Below are 15729 nucleotides of genomic sequence, written 5' to 3'. Positions count from 1 at the left end.
CGGCGTCTGCGTCGTAACCTGTAGAGGAGGTCGACTGCTATGAGGGCCGGGATGACACGTAGGTTCGGGTCCATGTCTGTCTGTCGCGTGCAGGTACTCCTTGTTCGCGTCGTCCTGATTTCCCGGCAGTTTTTGGCTGCCGGAAAATATTCTCCGTGCGGGATGACGTCGGTGCGAATCGTAATTCCTGGTTCGTGAATGGCAGGCTGCGTGCGTCCCGACGTCACGTCGGCGCTTTCCCGGATCACATTTGTATGGTTTTTTGCGTCGGTCGGGGTTTTGTACGATTCGTACGGAAATGGTATTTCCGTGCGAATCGTAATTCCATGTTTGTATATTTTTTCGACCGGGTACGCGTCGGACGGAGAATATGCTCCGTCCGACGGTTCGTACCCGGTTTTTACCGGATCGTGATCGGCACCATAGTACTTATGTATCCAGAGATGGGAAAAGGACTCAGGTGGCAGACGCAGTCAGAGAACCACCATCCCTGAAGGTCAAAGTGAGCGGGGAGTCTACTAGGTTAAAGATGTCTGGGACGGTTGCCTTGGTCAGTAAAGTATTGGTTGAGAAGAAAGAGTTTCAGGTCCTTTTTGAAGCACGAGAAGGAGGGGTTGCATCTGAGGTCAATCAGGAGTGCGTTCCACATCCTGGGTACGTTGCCAGAGAAGGACCGGCACTGGGTCATTTTCTTTTTCAGTTTCGGAGGGATGAGAAGAGAGTTGGTGCTTCTCAGAGTTCTGGATTTCCCTGCTTCTATTAGCTTGCTGTTTAGGTAGTTTGGGGATTGGGTGTGAAGGGTCTTGTGAGTGATGCAGGCCAGTTTGTAAATACATCTACCTTCCATGGGAAGCCAGTTGAGAGCGTTGAGGGTTGGTTAGATGTTAGACTAGGGATTGTACAATTGTCTTGAGATCATCTTGAGGAATGAAAGGTTTAATTTTCTTAAGGTGTTTTAGGGAGTAGAGCGCGCTTTTTGCAGAGATCCTTATGTGGTCCTTCATTGATAAGTTCTTGTCTGGGGTAATGCCTAGTGACTTTACTGAGTCGGATAGGATGAGGGAGCAGTTTAGAGCATCCAGCTCCTTGAGCCAGACTTGAGTTGGTTGGTGGTTACTTTTCGGAGAGAACAGTATTAATTCCGTTTTATCCGGGTTCAGTTTTAAGTGGTTTGCGTTAAACCAGGTTTGGATCTTGGTAAGGGTGACGTTGAGGTGTCGGACGTCACTGGGCGATTTGATTTTGTAGTATATTTGTGTGTCATCGGCATATAGGTGGTAATGAACCCCTGCTTGTTTCAGAATAATTGCAAGGGGTTCCATGAAGAGATTGAAGAGGGATGGTGATAGGATCGATCCTTGCGGGACTCCAAGTTTGACTCGAGTTGGTACAGAGAGGCAGGAGTTGATTTTAATCTGTTGCAAACTGTGCTGAAGGAGGAAGTGAACCATTCTAGTACTGTGCCATTAATGCCACATCGGCACTTCAGAGTCTCAAGTAAAGCTCGATGGTTTACTGTGTCAAATGCCACTGATAAGTCAATAAGGATGAGGAGGCAGGCAGAACCTTCGTCTAAGGCTCTGTGGTTATCATCTGCAACATTGAGCATCGCTGTTTCGGTGCTACAACCTTTCCTGAAACCTGACTGAAAGGTGTCGAGGAGCTTGAAGTTGTCAATATGTTTGTAAGTTGCTGGAGAACGCACTTCTCCAAAGTTTTAGCTAGGAACAGAAGGTTGGAGATAGGTCTGAGGTTGTTGAGCTCGTTGGGGTCAGCCCCTGGTTTCTTGAGTAAAGGTGTGATTTGCCCTAGCTGAAGGGAGTTCGGGACACAACCTGATGTGAGAGAGGAGTTGATGATTTTTGTCCAGACAGGGGCAATGATGTGGTTGAGTTTTTTTACTATTGTGGATGGGAGAGGGTCCATAGTGTGGGAAGAAGGTTTTAAGCTTGCAATTATATTAAAGACTTCGCTTTCCGACATTGGTTCGAAGTTCGACCAATTAGCGTCATTTTTCAGTTGGAGGCGGGTCTGGTTGTCCGAGGTAAGATTTCGATCTATGTGGTCCGGGATGGTTAAAGGGGGGCAGGTTGCAAGGGAGGGAGGATTTGCGGTTTGGGTGAAGGAATGCTCAATTTTTGTGACTTTATCAGTGAAGAAGCAGGCGATTTCTTCGCATCGATCTTTGGAGGCGTTTATTTCTAGTGGGGGTGTGCTGTTTGTTTGACTTTTGACAATGTTGAAGAGTTCTCTAGGTCTATTCTTCGCCTGGTCTAGTTGGCTGCGGAAGAAAGTGGCCTTTTCTCAAAAAATATGTTTTTTATAGGCCGACCGGGTTGAATGAAGTTGTGCTAGGTGAATAGTCGAAGGGTTAAGTCTCCAAGTCCATTCTGATTGTCTGAGTTGTCTTCTTTCGTTATTAAGATCCATATTGAACCAAGATTTAGATTTGGTAGATCTCAGATGTTTGAGTTTGAGTGGAGCTACTTGGACTAACACCTCTGTCATTGTGGAATTAAAGTGGGTTGTGAGTTCGTCGGTCGTCATAGTGGAAGGCTGAGGTTGGAGATGGTCATGAATCCTGGATTCTAGTTCAGTTATGGGGACTCCTTTGATGTTCCTGGTCCAGTGCTTAGGTTTGTCAGGTCATGTTGGTTGGTTTCTGACATGCGAGTCAATATTAAACAGTATGAGGTGGTAGTCGGACCAGTCAATGGGAGAAATCGATTTCAAGGAGACCAGCTCATTTTTGGTAATGATCGTATCCAGTGTTGCTCCTTTGATGTGTGTTGGTTCATTGCAGAGTTGTTTGAGGTTGGTAATTTCAAGCAGGTTGGAGAGGTTCTGGGTTGTGGTGTCTTCTGGGTTGTTCCAGTGGATATTGAAGTCCTCCGGGAACACGTCTTCCGTGTCAGTGAGAGAGAAACTAGTTATTAGGTCGGTTAGTTCTTCTGTGAAGAGGGTACGATCACCCGGAGGGTGATAGATGGTGTGAAATTTGATGGGCGTGGAGCCTTTGGCTGTAAGTTCAACACCTAGGTACTTCAGGTATTCTGTGGATTTTAATCTGGTAAACTGTATTCCTTCTTTATGGAAGGCCACCACCGGTTTTGATCGGTCTGTAGTGTCTGATGATGTTGTAGCCTGGGGGGGTGAGAAGGTCTAGGATGGGGGTAGAGTGGTCATTGAGCCAGGATTCTGTGAGGAATCCGATGTCTAAATCTTCCGTGAGTATAACTTCAGCAATGTCTGTGGTGTGTTGTACTGCTGATCTATAATTGAGGAGCGTGCACGAAAGGGGCCGGAGCGCCTCAGAGGTGGAGTGTGTTGTGTGTATGGAAGTGTATTGAGCAGGGGGTCTGGGCGAGAGGACAGGTCTAGGGATTCTATTAGTGCTCACTAAAACTGGGATTGTCAACGTGGCCGAGTTCTGGCTAATTTTGAGGTAAGAGTCGTTGATATCATCTGCTTCACGTTCTGAAATGGGTCGGAGTGTTCGGCTGGGACGATGCGCCTGATTCCTCATAGGATTGGTGGGCCATGGGGTGCCAAGTGGGGCCTTGGAGGAGACAGTCTCGGGGGAAGGTGTGTAGTTACCCGCAGTGTGTGAGCAAGGAGGATTAACTTGGTTGGGGAGGCTTAGATGAAGGTGTAGGATATCTGCCGCTAGGGAGTCAATTTTCTGCTCCATTCGGGTCAGTAGCTGGGAAAGTGTGCTGAGAGGGCAAGATGACTTCGTCAGGGGCAGTGTATGATCAGGGTCTGTGGAGGGAGAGGGTACTGGGCAGGGGCGGCTGGTGACATTTGAAAGTGGTAGGGCGTGATACTTGCCCCAAATGCCACAGAGCAAGTGAGAACATTTTGACCAAAAATAGGGTAGAATAAGGAATTTTAAAACATGCTTTTCACATAAACTTGCTAAAAAGCCATTCAAGGATGTGGATAAATCCCGTCCAGCATTTTCATACTATTTTTGAGAAGGAGTCACCAATTGACAGAGGCAGGATGAGTGTTTGGGTTTGTGATGGTGATGCTAGAATGACAAGTATCTGAAACATACATCGCAACAGTTGGGAAACAGGGTAACTAGAACAGATAGGGAAATAAGGAACGTACGTGTTGTGACTGAAGGTAAAGCCCAAGTTTTTTATTTTTTGAATAGAGATTTTTCCTGGTCCTGGTCAATTGACTGGGGCTTCAATTATTGCTTTATGGTGGCATGCCTGGAGGAGAGGCCTCCGGTTTCTTTCAGCATGTGAGTGTGTTAATCAGAAGGGCCAGTACCTCGTGCAGCCAAGTAACCTTGATTATTAAATGGGCCCATAAAGGCACATCAAAGGCAGATTATGTTAGCAGACTGTGAGAGCCAGGAAACAACAACTCAAAATCAAAAACTAGACTTAAAAGGCCCAGAACACTGTGACACCACCAGGCACCAACTGGACACAACCAAGGATCTACACCTCCACACCATGGGACCTCCAATCACTGCGCCTAATTTAAATAGAAAACGTTCCTAAGCATGAGCAGTCTGGCAATCAAAAAATCATTTATTTTTCAAAATGACCTACATTCTATGGCCTCAGTTTAACACGTTACCTATACACTTTCTTTTTTTATTTTCTATATAATATATATGTAATTTGTATAGTGCTATATATGACTAAAAATAACTTCAGAGTGCTAAAACAAAATTAACGTCTAAAGCTTAAAAATATAGACATATATGTATCATAAACAAATAAAATCCGTTCTGGAAGGGAGTTTCACTGAATCACTATAATAAGTTGAGTTTTTTTACACTACAGTTGGTACTGCAATTTTGATGGCCTATGTCTTGCCATAAATATCAGGCGTTACTGTTACCCAGATGAAACATGCACATTTTATAAATCTCGATAGGGCGAAAGTGTTGGTTACATTTAAAGGGTTTCCAACACGTGGGAGCGAGTGACAAAACTTCTGTCTTTAACCACAAAAGCTGCTGCTGAATTTCCGTTTTCCCGTATGCCAAACATGTGATCTTGGGAACATTAAAATTAACATCCTTTCAGTGTGGTTCATTAATACGTTTCAAAGCAAAAGAGAAGCTAGCTAGAGGGACAGAGAGAGCGACCCGAAAAAGGAGAGGGAAAGAGCGAGAGGAAAAAGAAGACGTACCGGTTTGGCAGAGACATCAGAGCTGCAGTATGTGCTAGGATAAAGAGGCAAATACGGTTCTCTATAATTTCTTAATCTTAGAAGATTCATTACGATTCAGTCGCGGCTCACGCTCCAATACTCGCGGGGGGAGGGGGGGGTGTTGGGGGTTGCGCGCAGCGCGTGGAAATTAAAATAAAGCACCCTTAGAAAAGTGCTCTCACCCCAGCCAGGCAACAATCCGCTGTTACTGCAGTATATACTTTGCGCCAGACGCCACGCCAGTGCTGGTTTCCCTCCTGAACAACCAACGTGAAACCTGCTGCGCGCTGATTCTCCCGGAAATTAAATCGGATCTGCGTAGACGACAAACTCTTCCACAGCCCACTCCCCGAGCTTTCAACATCCAATCAGCATGAAGGGAGTGCTTCTGTTGTTGCCACCCACTTCAATATGTCCATGCTGGCCAGCCCTGCCCCTTACCATTTATTTCAATGGGGCTCTGCTGAAAATGCCTGGGCTTCAGCATAAGCGCCCCATTGAAAAGTAAACCATTGCTGCTTCCTCCGGCCACTCCCACCATCCTGACATCACTCTCCTCGTGTGTATCTCGAGGGCGAGCAATAGCCCTCGCCCTGGCCAGCACATGCGCCGGAGGACTCCTCTCTGACCTCACTCCTTCCTTCAAAAAAAAAAATAGAATTTTTATTGGAATTAGCAGGAAGCAGTGAGTGCTTAATTTAAAGCTACTCAATGGTGTTCATCATTCTCTCTGTTCTCCCGGATGGTAGTAGGGCACGCCCCTTTCTTCGCCCGTTAAAACCAGCCCGATCCTCGCCGAGTTTAGTGGGGCAACGCCCCTTTCGCCCCTATGCACCAGCCGCCACTGGTACTGGGTTGTGGGATTGGGTGGCATCCTTGGGGTTAGGAGTGGGGATAGATTGGACGTGAGGGGTCAGTTTGTTGATGCTTCTGGTCAGGAGGTTAGGAGGAGTTGTTGTGGGTCTTGCGTCCGAGGGAGGGGAGTGAGCAATGGTAAGGAGGAAGTCTGTGTCCGGGGGATTGGCGGTGTGATTAGCAGTGGGGGCGGTTAGGGCATGTGGCGGTAGGTCGGGGGGGAGTGAGCAGTGGCTAGCGGGAGGTCAGTGTCGAGGTATTAACGGTGACGTTGGGTATGGGGATGGTTAGGGCAGGCGGAGTAGGGACAGTAGTGGAGTTGGGGATAGTTCGCAAGGGTAGAGTCGGGTCACCAGAGGTCGGGGGGGGGGGGTGCCTGTAGTAGGTTCAGTCACGGAAAGAAAGTCGTTAGAGTCCGATCCAGCTAGCTCCGAGTCAGCGGGGACAGTAGTGGTGTTGGGGATGGTTTGTGAGGGTAGTCGGGTCTCCTGAGGACAAGACAGGGGTGCCTGTAGGAGGTTTGGTCACGGAAAGAAAGACGTTAGAGTCCGAACTGGCTAGCTCCGGTTCAGCCTTGCGGTGTTTATTAACAGTGTGTTTGCTGTACCTGGTGGTAGCAGTTGAGGCCATTGTAGAAGGTGTTTGGCAGCGGAGTGTGATGATGGGGGTATTGAAATTATAATTAGTGGTGGTGGGTGTCCATAAGTTGTAGCGTGGGTTGTCCGGGGCGGGAGACTGGATTGTTTCTGTTTTTTTTGTTGGGGTGGGGGGGGATTGGGTTTGATGGTATTGGTGGGTTAGAGAGGAGAGTAATGTTGGGAAGTGCCGATCAAAAATGGTGAGGTGCGGGTCAGTGGCCTGTACGAGAATGTTTCCTGTTCTGAAGATAGAGATTGTGAGTTCCCCTTTAAAGGTAGGGGTGACTGTTGTGGAGATTTTCTCTCCATAGGGAATATTAACTGATTTGGTGACTTGAAAGTGAAGAAGGAAGGTGTTTTTCCACTTAGTTGGGCGATTTGTGTAAAAGATGAAGTTAGTTTTCGTGTTGCCGTTAGTAGCGGTGTGGTAGTTGTCTACTATAAGTGTTTCCTGGTGCTGTTTTAAGGTACTGTGCTTTAGGTTCTTTTTAGCATTACTAGTCAGATTTTCTGGGTACTTTATGGACCATGAGTTGGGTCTGTAAAGCGCGAGTATAGAGTTCCAGGAGGGATTTGGTGGGTGCATATTTAATGGTTGAGAGTTCAGGCTCTGTATGAATCTATGGGAGGAGAGGTTGGTTGCGTATTTGCATCTTGTTGCTGTGAATGGTTGGATTAAGAAATGAAGGTAAGTGTCAAATTATTGATTAGTTCAAGATGGTTGTTGTCAATTCCATGTATAGTTGTCTAGGGAGTCGGATGGTAGCATGAGAGGCCTGCAAGGCGCAGAAACTACAGTGGAGGCGAGGCAGAGCAGCTTTGCAAGCTGACGCTGTCTCATCTCAGCTGGTTAGAGGAAGTAACCGTCTCTAGAGGAAGTGACCATCTCCACTCTGCGCTGATGTGGCAACAAGGCTGGGTCCTGAATGTGAAACTGTCATAATTCTTGTGTTGATTTCGAGATATATTAAGGTTGCCCTTGCTGTTGACTAAAGCACCACTCCGTGATTGCGGCTCCCTTTAATGTCAGCAATCACACATCCACAGCCTCTTCAGGGGCGGGCACCATGTTAAGGTCAGGCATTGTAGCATCAATGGCTCTGTTTATTTGTTGGCTCCCCCATCTCTTCAAAAAGTATTTTAGAGCTGCCTAACCTATTCCTTATTAATTATCAATGCACTCAGACAGAATTGTAATACTAAAATAAATTATAAGGTATTTTAACAAATGTTTTATTTTGAGTCTCCTGAACAGAATTCTGTTTTCTTGCTTAATCTGACTACATCTCTTATCTCTCTAAAGTTCACTGTGACAGTACCAGAGACAGGATCTACACAGGGTGAATGGAACCTCTGACCTCTCTTGGGTTTGCAATCTTCTTTAGAAAAAGATATTCGCCATTTGTTTACATTTGGGCTATTCTGGAGCAGCCAAGAACTTGTAGGAGAAACAGAATTCCTTCAAAATTGTCAGCATTGTTTTTGTAACATAGTGGAAATAAGCCGTCTGTTTATTTTAAGCATTCAGAAACTATTTAGACAGTTCGCGCATGCTTTTTAGCAGATCTATGTGTTTGCTACTTTAGGTTAATGATGCAGAATGGATAAATACCAGCTTTCACTGATTTTCCAAGTATATTCATCAGCATAAACATAAACATACAGGCCAGTTCAGATTGTCAACTGGCCTATTTTATTAGCAGTATTTTAATGTCCTGCCTAGTACAAAAGTAAAGAAAATCACTTTAAAAAAAAAAGTGTATTTTACCACTTACCAGTGCCTATTTAAAACAATAATTGTAGTAAATAACTTTACCGGCCTTAATAATACCTGACTGATAATTAAAGTAAACATCGACAGAAAGGTCAAGCTAAACGTGAAAACAAGCTATTTTGTATAAAGTTCTAATTAAGTATCATGTTCAAGCCGTTTTAGAATCTTAAAACGTGAACAGATCCGGTAATTTTCATCGGAAAAGGGGGCCCCTAGGAAGAGCCGGTCACAAACCTCGTTCGCAAAAACTTTGGTATTGCTAATTTTTATCCCGAGCGCGCCCTCGGTGAATGGAAACTGAAAACCTAAACATATAAAATCTCAACGTGAACTCTAGAGTTACGGTCCAAATGCAGCTGGAACATTATTTTTATTGGACGAGCGAAACACTTCCGAGTCACCCGGGCTATGTTTCCTTTGTACTGGTCCACCCCCTTGCCTGTCAATCAGAGCAAACTAGCTTTACAATTGGTTGACCCTGCCAGCCGGGTTTGAACTCTTGTAGAAATCGGAAGCAGGGGAGAGAAGATAGTGTTTTGAATTGTAAGGTTGATTCTGTATCGTGTGATCGAGGTAAGTAAAGTTTTGAACCGTCCAGCTTTATTATGAGGAGTTGGCATGTTATGCAGTACTAATGGGTTGCAAGGAGGAAAATAACGTGTGATGATGAGACTCAGACTAACTTTATGGATACGATACCGTCTTTGAGGATAATTTAACCTTTAGTGCCCATCTGTCATTGTGAGCTTATGTATTCTTTTCCACACCCTGCATAACCCATCCTTCATTTGCTTTTCCCGGCCGGTGGCAATTCCTTTTTGTTTCCCTCTGTTCCATCCCCGTCTCTCAAACTTCTTTTCATATTATCTTCATTCTCCTTATTTAATATTTTTTTGTTTCTTTTCCACATCCTTGCTCTATGCTTCAATACAGTTGTTTTTTCCATTTATAAGTCCCTTCGTTTCCATTTTGTGATCTGAGTTCCTTTCTGCTCCGCGTGTGTAAGTGTGATGTAATAGAATGTTCATGAGTGCTTGGTTTGGATGAGTAGTCAGTTGGAATGAGTGGGACTGAGCAGCAGGATGCTGTTCCCAGTGAGGCTGTACCATCTTACCTGTAACTGAATAAACCTACATAATCACCACTAATGGCTACTGGACTCATTACCTACAAGGGCCTTACTTCGCTTACAAAAGTGGCGACGATTTTTTCAAAAACCACACAAGAAATTAAACTAGAAACTAAAAAGGATTTTTTTCAGACTCTGAAAAGAAGCCTGAAATTAAGCCTGAGCAATGCTTAGGATGCCCCACCAGTGTCTTCTACAACATACAGCCTACACATTCTACGTTTTGGGCATTGAACATTGTGTGGCTTGAAACCTGCCAGCCTGCACACAGCCTACTGAATTGAAGATTTGCTGGTTGACCTGTGTGGCTTGAAGACCGCCAGCCTAGAGTCAGCCTACAGCATTGAAGTGAACTGGCATCTTTGACTTTAAAACCAACCAGCCACATTGAAGGGAAAGTGTATTTACAGCCAACCGGTAGTGTTAACATACAAACAGAACAGCAAGTTGTGAAGTAAGTCGTGCTGCAATTTTTTTGGGAGAGTTGAGACCTTTGGCACAGCCAACAGCAAGACTCATGTTCAACTAGCTTCAAGTTTTGGCCGTGGGTAATTGGCAGTGCAACTCAGGAGAGGAACCAGTGACTTGGGCAGAGTGTAACTTGTGCAGCACACCGTTATTTGTGCTTGGACTGTGCATCTACAGTGAGCCGGCAATCTGTGTTGTGAAGCTTTCTGGGGTAAGCTATGGAAATATCATGGATAATCAAGCCGCCGTAGTGTGGGACATTGCCTGCTTTGTGCGTTAACAATAACAATGTATTCGGAGCTTAGTCGGGCCTCGGGATGTGTTTGGCTGGGTATTACATCCACTACACTGGTGGAAACCATATTGTGGACGTTTGAAAATTTGAAGGATGCACCTGTTGGGTCTTATAGCTGCAACGTCGCAGCTGCGAGACCCTGCTGTGACGGGTCACCCTGTCCTGGTAGCAGCATTGTCAGCGTAATCCAGCTGCGTGATCCGGCTGTTATGTGAGGCGGCTCCTGTGACAATACGGCCATGCTGGAAGTAGCTTTGTCAACGCAATCCATTTGTGACGTCCGGGCTTCCTCTAACAGCAGTTCATTGGTGTGAAGGCCGTGCCCAGTGTAATGATTCCAGCGCCATATCTTAGCAACGTTGGGGACGTCCGCATGAGGAAGAGTGCATCAGCTACAAGTTTTGGCAGTGATGTTTTGAGGGATCGTCGACAAGCGAATTATCATTACAAATAACTGCACTGAACTTTATGAGGTGGCATTTATGTGATGTAATCCCTGTACTGACTTGCCAGTTGCTACGTTTGAGCGCTATTTAGGTCTCGCATGGCGTTGGAGCGCGCATGCGCTCCTCGCCTGCGAGAGCTATAGTAAACAGTATGAAGAAGGGAACTTTAATCCACGCCCCTCTGTCACAACCTTTTTCCATTGGCTTAGGTTGTGATTAATGTATTTTCTGTGCTTCTGGTTTGCTGGCTGTCACTTTTGTTGATGCCCTTGCAGTTTTCGGATGCCACCCATGACAAGGGCATCTGTTTTCACTCAGCCCTAGCGCGATGCACATAGAAGCAGCTGAATGAAAACAGATGGCGAGCGTGAAGGCAGCGTTTTGCGCGCACCACTCGTTTTGTTTAACAATCGCGATCGCTTTCACTTTCGCGATCGCTTTCACTGCCGTTTGTTTTGAAAGTGTAGACTTCTTGCCGGGAACGATAAATTGAAACCACATGTTGCTTCCAGACAGCGGAGGCTCTGTACTCCAGAGCAAGCATCTGCAGATGGCGTCTGTGTTAGTTGTCAGCCCTGCAACGTAAACAGAGCCTGAAAGAGTCTGACAGGAGGGGGTGGGGGCAGGGAGGGAGTATCATTGCTTCTGTCTGAAAGGCTTAGGAATCTGCCCGCTCAGCAAGAAGTTTGTCCCACTGGCTTGGACGTAGTATATGCCTTCATGCGATGGAACAGCTGCGAGTCACCTAGGTTCGAAATGTTTCCAAAATATCAGAGTCTAAAAACAGCTTGACGCAAGGTAGAGTTCGAGTTATCCCCAAATTATGGGCAGTTCGTTTGTTGTGGTATTTAATGCTGACGTGCCAACTTTCTTACACTCCTCCTCGAAGGGCTGTATGTTACCTGTACTGATGTTTGTACAAATATTCTAAATGAAGGTAACACATGTACATTGTTTAAATCTACTTGATATCTATTGATATAAAGCAATAAAGACCTATTTAAAACGCTCACCTTCTTAGACTGAACTGAGGGCACGAACCGTACTTTATTTACAAAACCTATTTTCTCGCTTCTAGTGATATGATTTTGTTTTACAAGAATCTCCCCTCAGAACAAAACTGTTAGCCTGTTTCACTAGATGGATGTCTCCCTGCAGCACCATCAGTCAGCCTCCCTGCACGCGGGACCTGACCCAGGGCAGAGCTTTAATATCGCGGTGTATGTGCCAAGAGGTCAGTGATGCGCGCCAGGGAGAGCGCACTCTGCTTCTCCTTGGCTCTCGTGGACACGCGGCCAGAACTGCTACAACACACCTGAAGGGAATCACACGTTTAACTCTCACTGGCAGTCAGCGTTCTACTAACTACAACGCTGTCCTTCCGGTCTGTTTCTTTAGCTGCCTGTCATTGGACTGGCTGCGGAGAAAATAATGTCATAATCAATTGTTTCACCTCAGTGTGAGCTAGTATGTTTTGGATTCTTTTATTAAGCAGGTGCTGTGAAGTAGGACACAGCTTCTGATGCCCAGTGTACCCGAGCTTCACACGGAAAATTCGAGGGCCGAAGGTGTATAGCTAAACAATGCATACCAGTCTCACATTGCACAGAAAGCCATGTTGTTTTAGTTTTTTTAACGTTCTAACATTGGAACCCTTTTTTGGGTTAATTTGTTATGTTACACACTTTTATTTTTTTTTTTTTTTTACTTTTCAATGTTTAAACTATTTTCTTGAACTGATTTTTAGGGGCTTTGATGTTTTTTATATCTTTAAACTTGCAAACAATGCTTGGTAGTATTTTTTTCAGGTGCTAGTTTACAGACAAGAAATGGCATTTTTTCTCGTTTTCCTGAATTCATTCAGAAGCCTCATTTTTAAAATTTTTTGCAGTCTCAGGATTTGCAGATGCACCGAGGCTCCTCCAATAGAAACAATGCTATAGTGTTGTGATTCTTTTTCCCGGTTTATAACTCTCACAACATCATAGAGGTGGGATTTAATTGATGAGTGCTGTAAACTCAAAAATGAGTGCCATGAACCACATAATTAAAAAAAAATAGTTGTGTATGGTATGAAAAACAAAAGAAAAACAAAACAAAAAAAATGTCATTTATAATGTCAATACAACAAAATAATGTCAGTGCGAGACCGATTGCATTGTAAATGCTTGTTGCAATTTACAGCCCATTGGTTACAGGCGGCGCTAGATGTATGTGTCCTGGTCTCTATCATACAACTGCACGCAGGTGCTCCGGATCGGTCGTCCGGAGGAGTTGTTGCACAAGAGCTGATCTGCGGTCACAGGCGGATTCATATTGATGCTTTTTTGAGGATGGCCTCAGGTGAGAAGTCTCTCACCGGTCATTTGAATGTTTTGGTAGCTACTGTTAGTGAAACAATGTATTTTTCTACAACTATGCTGGTACATATTGTCATTAAGATTTATTCGTATTGATGGCTTGCCATGCTCAACGGCCTGTTGTCTGCTGTGGTGAGTGATTAAGGTGGGCAGTATGTGGATGTAGTTGCACTTATGGATGAGTGTATGTGTTATTTTTTTTGGGCAGGTGGAGTGCGTATTACGTTTTGAGTTGCACAGTGAATTTCCTTTAGGTGAAGGGGTCTGTTTGAGTTAGGACTAGTTTTGTAGCTGTGTGTTGTAGTATGTTGTGTTAAACCTCATGTTGTGACTGTGTGTGACTACTGGGTTGGAAAATACCCATTGCATGATTCCCTGTGTGTGGGGATGGTTTGGGGGTGAAATAATACCCAGATCGTCGGTATAATACCACAATCATTGTTTTCCTTCAATAGGAATGTCTATAGTTGAAAGATACCATAGTGTGCAGTAGTGGGAACATTAGGGTTCCTTTGTCCTGGGAGCATGTGCGTTCCTTTGTCCAGCGAGATGTGTGCTGTAGTGGTCCTGCAGTGTGTTCTGTTGTGGGTCCTGCAGTGTGTGCAGTTGTGGGGTGTGTGAGGTTGCATTCTGCCGTATATATGTATCTGGAGTTCTCTCGCAGGAGACAAAGATATATAGTATGTAATCATTATGTGTGATCTACCTTTACAAAGAACTTCCTTTTCTATTCTAGGAATGTAATGATTCATGTAATGTGATGTGATTTTATTTTTATGATGTGAGCTTTCTTTACAATTTACAGAGTGAAATAATTTATTGAATGTGATCTTTCCTGTAATTTAGGATTGGTTAAAGTTTTACAGGACGCGCATTTTCTTTCACCCTGCGTCCTGTTGTTTATTTTGTTTTCTAGTGGAAGGAGATATGTTGTATTCTGTGATCTCCTAGTTCCTTGCTGCTCAGCCTGTGTGAGTGTGATGTAATAGAATGTTCATGAGTGCATGGTTTGGATGAGTGGTCAGTTGGAATGACTGGGGCTGAGCAACAGGATGCTGTTCCCAGTGGGGCAGTACAATTTTACCTGTTACTGAATAAACCTACATAATCTACACCACTGGCTACTGGACTGATTAACTACAAGGGCCTTGCTTTGTTTACAAAAGTACTGAAACGTCCTTCCTCAGGAAGAAAAAGGTACACAGGTTAATAGTTGAGGAAAGGGCTTCATTAGGATAAGTTGTAGAAACCAGCTGGAGCCAGGCAGCCACCAACTGACAATTCCTGCATGAACAGATCCCCGCATTCCAAGCCCCCTCTATTACTTCACAGCCAGCACAGCATTCCAACTCATGAACCGCGATGCAACAATTTTAAATAACTATTATACATGGCAGTTTTGATCAGATAAACCTATATCCTGCTATCGTGGGATACCAGGAGAACTATGTACAATTACAATGTCGATTTAGGATGTAAGATAGTTCCAATGGAATGCACAGAACAGAATAAAATTACACTTAGTCCTTAAACGTCCTAGGCAATGTTTTTTGACGACAACTTCTCTGCACAGGATTTTGGTAATTTGCATCATCTTTCTTGTCATCACACTTCTGCCCACTTCCTGCACGTTTCTCCTTTAAAAGACTACTTTCTCCATCCTTCAGCCTAGCAGTGAAATGAGCAGACTCAACCTTCCCACACCTCACAACATTCCCCAAATTCCATGTTTTTCCGTCTTCCACTATAACAGATAATTCAAGACCTTCCGAACATTTTTAGGTTCAGACCCCTTTGACCCACCCTTCCTGGGTAATTGGAACTTCCTCCCCCTTACCAAATCCCCGACCTCAAACTTAGAGGCACACTCCTTGACTTCCGCTATGGATAATCCGTACCTCTGCTGTTTCTTATGCCCCCCTGCTTTAATCTTTTTTTCATCCACCCTTGCCACCTTACTCTTATTCATCCTTGCCGGAACAGCAACTGTACATGCCTTTCTGCCCCTCAATAGCACAAAAGGCGTTTCTTCAGTGATAGAATGTGGAGCAGTTCTATAATTTCACACCAGTTTTCTTATTTCCTCTTTCCAGTCCAACCCACACCGTAAAGACAATTGCATATCCTCTGCTACCACCCTATTAAGTCTTTTAACCAACCCATTTTCTTGGGGATGATATGCAGCCGTTTTCTTATGCATAGTACCACTTTGAGATTAAAAAAATCAGTAAATTCTTTTGCTACAAATTGCGAACCATTGTCCGAAATGAATTCTTCTGGATATCCTTCCCTTCTGAATGCTTCTTTACAAAAATCTTTGACAACCTTAGTTTTAGCCCCCCTAATTTCAGGCCATTTTGAATAATAGTCCATGTTGCAATCCAAAGGAAGTCCAGAGGTAGCCTTATTGTCTGTTTTAACAAGATGGTTTATTAAGCTTAGTTACATGTTAATGGGATGGTAAATATGATAGCCTGTAGATACTGGATAGCCCCAACAGGAGCAGCCTCTCTGATGATCAGCCTGCACACTCCAACTGACACTCCGCACATCACCAGGCACCCATGCACTCTGTGACATCAC

The 15729-nt window shown here is 44.6% G+C and overlaps 1 protein-coding gene and 1 long non-coding RNA gene across 2 annotated transcripts in view; one reads left to right on the top strand and one right to left on the bottom strand.

The window, feature by feature from the left end:
• The window catches only part of LOC146811405 (uncharacterized), a 68994-nt gene extending 63519 nt beyond the window's left edge, over positions 1 to 5475 (bottom strand). The window contains exon 1 of the long non-coding RNA XR_014965818.1: positions 5364 to 5475. This is a non-coding gene — a long non-coding RNA (uncharacterized LOC146811405). The remainder of the gene's footprint in view (positions 1 to 5363) is intronic.
• Positions 5476 to 8882: 3407 nt separating this feature from the next.
• THOC6 (THO complex subunit 6) overlaps positions 8883 to 15729 on the top strand; it is a 119746-nt gene continuing 112899 nt past the window's right edge. Inside the window, exon 1 of the mRNA XM_085618518.1 lies at positions 8883 to 9021. The gene's annotated coding sequence lies outside the window, so the exon portion shown is untranslated. The remainder of the gene's footprint in view (positions 9022 to 15729) is intronic.

Source organism: Triturus cristatus, chromosome 7 (genome assembly GCF_964204655.1).
Source record: "Triturus cristatus chromosome 7, aTriCri1.1, whole genome shotgun sequence".
NCBI classification, from domain to species: Eukaryota; Metazoa; Chordata; class Amphibia; order Caudata; family Salamandridae; genus Triturus; species Triturus cristatus.
Note: the sequence above shows the minus strand (reverse complement) of the source record. Positions and strands in the feature narration are given on the sequence as shown.